The sequence below is a fragment of the Triticum urartu genome, chromosome 6 (assembly GCF_003073215.2).
Source record: "Triticum urartu cultivar G1812 chromosome 6, Tu2.1, whole genome shotgun sequence".
Taxonomy (NCBI): domain Eukaryota; kingdom Viridiplantae; phylum Streptophyta; class Magnoliopsida; order Poales; family Poaceae; genus Triticum; species Triticum urartu.
The window spans coordinates 228469648-228475737 of record NC_053027.1 but is presented as its reverse complement, the minus strand read 5'-3'; positions in this window follow the sequence as shown (position 1 = coordinate 228475737).

Below are 6090 nucleotides of genomic sequence, written 5' to 3'. Positions count from 1 at the left end.
TGTTTCTGGATGGTCACGTTGAACTTCCAGGCTATGGAGGTGACTTCTATGAGGACAACTACGGAGCTGTCTGAGTTAGTAGTAATACCACTAGTATTGTAGTAGTTGTATCTCCACTGTCCTGCGTGACTTGTGGAATATGACTTGGCGTGTAATCGATTCCGGAGGTGTAGACAAATAATGTATAGGAGCTTGGAATGCCTCCGATGAGATGTAACGTCTTTCATCATAGTTGTACTGTAGCCTGGGCTTGTACTAAACTATGTATGATGTGTATGACCGTTGGTATATATATGGCAGTTCTATATTACCATGACATACGGATGAACATCTCTGCATTCCGTGTTATCCATTACATTCTGCACTTCCTTGCTAAGTTTGAGCCATCCTTGTCTAAACCGTTGTCTTGTTTTCTCCTAGGATGGTCAACACCCGCGGCAACCCTGCTGTCCCGGAGCAGGGGGAAGCCAGTGCAGCTAGAGGTGAAAATCTGCCTCACCCGCCTTCTCTGGCCGAAGTGATGCTAGAGGCGGAAAGAAACAAGCGTGAGACTAACCACCTGCTGGAGCGGATTGAGCAGAACACTGCACACCACCCGCGAAATGACTTGGTGTCAATCAATGACTTTATCAAGCTATACCCACCAAAGTTCAACCATTCCGTCGAGCCCCTCGACGCGAATGACTGGCTTCGCAGCATCACCCACAAGCTACATTCTGCCAACGTAGCCGAAGCCGACAAGGTTACTTATGCTGCCTATCACCTCGAAGGCCCTGCTAGCCTTTGGTGGGAAAACTTCGAAGCTATGCGCCCGGTCAGTCAAATCACTACTTGGGCTGAATTCAGTGAGGCTTTCCGTGAGCATCACATTCCGGAAGGTCTCATGGATCGCAAGAGGGAGGAGTTCTGCAACTTCACCCAAGGAAGACTGACTGTGGATGCTTACAGTCGTGAATTTGGGAATCTGGCACGTTATGCTCCTGAAGAGGTATCTACTGACGCTAATAAGCAGGCAAGGTTCCGCAAGGGACTTAGCCCTGAGCTTCGCCGCGATCTCCATCTGCACGAGTGCACATCCTTTCAGAAGTTGGTCAATAAAGCCATCAGTGCTGAGACAGGCCAGACTGATTATGACGCTTCACGCAAGCACTCCCGTGATTTTGGCTCTTCATCCGGCTCTGGGGCTCAGAAGCGCCGGGTGTGGATTCCAAGCACGGCACTGCCACCCAGGTTCATTCCGAGGCCATCCTTTGAGGCGCCTCATCCGAACCAACAATTTGCACCGCCCAAGCACTATGGTGGCCCCGCTGCTAATGCTGCTCCACGCCCCAATGTGGTGACATGCTTCAAGTGTGGAGAGCCGGGTCACTATAGCCGAGAGTGTCCCCAGAAAAACAACCCCAATCAAACTGGAAAGTCCGTTGGCCGTGGTAAGCCAGCAGGGAAGACTTTCTATGCCAAGCCGGCCACCACTGCACGTGGCCATGTCAATTATGTTTCAGCCGAGGAGGCTCATGAGGATCCTAACGTCGTCCTTGGTACGCTCCTTGTTAACTGCCATCCGACATCTGTTCTTTTCGATACTGGAGCATCTCATTCATTCATATCCGAGAACTATGCTCGATTGCATAACACGACATTCTGCGACATGCCCACTTCCATGGTAATTCAAACTCCGGGTTCCAAATGGCAAACTTCTAGAGTAAGCCGTGGGAACGAAATTCTTGTCGATAGACTTGTCTTCCTTGCATCCTTAATAGCTCTCAAGTCCTCTGACATAAATATCATCTTGGGTACGGACTGGATGTCAGCTCATTATGCTAAGATCGATTGTGCCACTAGAACCGTTCAACTTACCCACCCCTCGGGCAAGACAGTTAATGTCTTAACTCGAGTGGCCAGGCGCCAACTTTACTCCCTAAATGCCAACCCCCTTCCAGACCTTGAAGATGTTCCGGTAGTCCGAGACTTTCCGGATGTCTTTCCAGAAGAACTGCCAGGTGTTCCACCTGACAGGGATGTCGAGTTTGTGATAGACCTTGTTCCAGGAACCGTTCCAATTTCTAGAAGACCTTACAAGATGGCACCCCTAGAACTAGCCGAGCTTAAGAACCAACTCGATGAGTCCTTGAACAAGGGTTTCATCCGTCCTAGTTCCTCTCCTTGGGCTTGCCCCGTCCTCTTCGTTAAGAAGAAGGATGGAACGGATCGAATGGTTGTGGATTACCGACCTGTCAACTTGGTCACCATCAAGAACAAATATCCGCTTCCCAGGATCAACGATCTGTATGATCAGCTCGCTGGATCCTCAGTCTTCTCCAAGATGGATTTGAGGTTGGGTTACCATCAAATCAAAATCAGAAACGGGGACATTCCCAAAACGGCCTTTGTTACTCGTTATGGCCAATACGAGTACACCGTCATGTCCTTCGGTTTAACCAATGCCTCGGCTACCTTCTCTCGGTTAATGAACTCGGTATTCATGGAGTACTTGGATAAATTCGTCGTAGTATACCTCGATGACATACTCATCTACTCCAAGAATGAAGAGGAACATGCCGTACATCTAAGGCTGGTATTGATGAAACTTCGAGAGCATCGCCTTTATGCCAAATTCTCCAAGTGTGAATTTTGGTTGCCAGAACTGACCTATCTAGGCCATGTAATCTCTGGTAAGGGTATTGCTGTCAATCTCGAGCGAGTTCAACCTGTCCTTGATTGGACTCCACCTGAGACGGTCAAGCAAGTTCGGAGCTTCCTTGGCTTAGCGAGCTATTGCCGCCGCTTCGTCGAAAATTTCTCCAAGGTTGCTAAACCTCTAACTGAACTCCTCAAGAAAGATAAAAAGTTCCAGTGGACTCCACAGTGCGAGATCAGTTTTCAAGAACTGAAAAGACGTCTGACATCTGCCCCCGTACTGGTACCACCAGACTTCTCCAAGGACTTTATTATCTATTGCGATGCCTCACGACAAGGACTAGGTTGCATACTCATGCAATATCGTCAGGTAATTGCCTATGCTTCACGGTAATTACACCCACATGAGGAAAATTATCCTACACATGATCTAGAGCTTGCAGCTGTAGTCCATGCACTTAAAACCTGGCGACATTACCTTCTCGGTAATCGTTGCGAGATCTTCACCGATCACCAAAGTTTGAAATATATCTTCACCCAACCAGATTTGAATCTCAGGCAATGACGTTGGGTCGAGTTGATCTCGGACTACGACTTAGGAATAACTTACACCCCGGGCAAAGCCAATGTCATGGCTGATGCGCTAAGCCGTAAGTCCTATTGTAACAACCTGATATTACAACAAAGTCAACCACTTCTCCATGAGGAATTTCGTAAGCTAAACCTTCACATTGTTCCTCGAGGATTCCTATCCACCCTGGTGGCGGAACCTACCCTTACGGATCAGATCATCAAGGCATAGAAGGTAGATCCGGGAATCTCCCGTATTAAGAAAACATTAAGAAAGGAGTCGCGAATTGTTTCTCCATTGATGATCAAGGTGTCGTATACTTTGGGAATCGCCTAGTGGTTCCAAAGGTGCGAAACCTGAGGCGACTGATCCTTAAGGAAGCTCATGAATCCCCTCTCACCATTCATCCCGGTAGTACCAAAATGTATCAAGACCTACGCCAGAGGTTTTGGTGGACTAGGATGAAGAGAGAAATCGCTCAATACATTGCTAATTGCGACATTTGTCATTGTGTTAAAGCAGAGCATCAACGGCCTGCTGGCACCCTTCAACCTTTGGCTATTCCTGAATGGAAATGGGATAAAATCAGTATGGATTTCATCACTGGGTTTCCCAGGACCAAGAGAGGGAATAATGCCATCTTCGTTGTGATCGACCGAGTTTCCAAAGTAGCCCACTTTCTACCTGTTCGTGAGAGTATCACCGCTAGCCAGCTAGCTGAGTTATACATCTCCCGAATAGTGTCTCTTCATGGTGTTCCATTGGAAATTAACTCAGACCGTGGGAGTCTCTTCACCTCTCGATTTTGGGAAAGTTTCCAAAATGCTATGGGAACTCGTCTCTCCTTTAGTACCGCCTTCCATCCCCAATCAAGTGGTCAAGTAGAGCGAGTCAATCAAATTCTGGAAGATATGCTCCGAGCTTCTGTTATCTCGCTCAGAATGAGTTGGGAGAAATGCCTTCCATTCGCGGAGTTTGCTTATAACAATAGTTATCAAGCTAGCTTGGGCAAAGCTCCTTTCGAAGTTCTTTATGGACGAAAATGTCGAACGCCTCTTAAATGGTCAGAAACCGGGGAAAGACAACTCTTTGGCCCGGATATGATTCAGGAAGCAGAAGAGCAGGTTCGCATTATTCATGAGAAATTAAAAACAGCCCAATCTCGTCAAAAGAGTCAATATGATCGTAAACATAAGCCTATGACTTATGAAGTCAACGAGAAGGCTTACCTTCGGGTTACCCCGTTAAAGGGAACCCATCGTTTCGGTATCAAAGGCAAATTGGCTCCTCGTTACATTGGACCCTTTCACATTCTTGCTAAACGAGGAGAAGTTGCCTACCAATTGGAACTACCTCCGCATCTTTCCAGAGTTCACGATGTCTTCCACGTTTCACAACTCAGGCGTTGCTTCGCGGATCCTATCCGTGGAGTGGACCACGAAACGCTTGATCTACAAGATAACCTCTCTTATCGAGAATATCCCGTTCGTATCCTTGATCAAGCCGAGCGTACCACTCGACGTCATAATATCAAGTTTCTCAAGGTTCAATGGTCACATCATTCCGAGGAAGAAGCCACTTGGGAAAGGGAGGATCGTCTTCGACTCGAGTACCCCACCTTCTTTCCAGAGGATCCTAAATCTCGGGACGAGATTCTTTTGAGTGGGGGTGAGTTGTCACACCCTAGCTAGTCCATGCATTAGAGTGTGCATCATGTTTACTTTCATCAGAAACTTGAAATGGGGAAGGCAGAACCCCCGGCACCCCTTTTGAAATCAACTAGGGTTTACTAAAAATAATTTCAATGAACCTGAAATGCCCTTCTAAAAGGTTCACCCTCTTTGCCTTGGGTTAGAACCTCTGGCAAAATTGGTGCACAATTTTCTAGGTCAACAGAAGGTCATTGAATTAAATCATAAGTATTTGAATTTGGGCATTTAAATGCTATAAAATAATTTAAATGCTCAAATAATTCTGGGAGTAAATGTTTCCTGTTGGAAATAATCTAAACAGAGGCCACATTTATTTTCAGGATTTTTGGAGATGTTTTAGTATTTTAAATAAAGCTAAACAATTGCAGTTAAATAGAAAACATAAACTAAATCAAAAAAAGGAGAAAGAAGCCCACCTGGGCCTTACCTGGCTCGGCCCAGCCTACTGGCTCGGCTAGTCACCCCCTACCTCGCGCCAGGAGGCAGGGGCGCGTGCTCGCCGCGCGCCGGCCACGCGCCTGCCACCTCCTGCTTCTGCCGACGCCGGGAGACGCCCAGAGGACGCCACGCGACCCCCACGTCTCCCTCTCATCCTCTCTCACTCTCCCCCTCGTCTCCCTCATCTTCTCCCGCGATGGCTGAGCGCGTCCCTCGCCGCCGATCGCCGTAGTTGCCGCCAGAGACCTCCCCTCGCCCCTCTGACGAGCCCATCAGCTCCGCCTCGACTCCCTCGTCCTCCCCACCGAGCCACGCTTCACCGGAAGCCTTGCAACGCCGCCTTCACCCTCGTCTTCAACCTCGGGCATCCGAGATCACCGGCGACCGCACCTCATCTCCAGCCCGTCCCCGAGCCCGCTGACCCTCTCTCCGACCCCGTTGTGAGCTCCTCTTCCTTTCCCCCTAGCCCCCGTGCTCGTTTGGCCCCTGTAGCCACCGTTTCCACCGCACCCGAGAGCTCCTCACCGCCGGCCATGGCGCAGCCGTGGCCACAGCCGTGCAAGCTCACAACGGAGCGCCTCACCGTGCTCAGTGCAGCACCAGGAACCCGGAGCCACCACCAGCTCTTCCTCCCGTGCAACGTAGCATCGAAACCGACCACGCCCGAACTCCGGCCGCCGCCACGAGCTCGATTCCGGCGAGCTCGCTCCACCCCAGCTCCTCACACTTGCT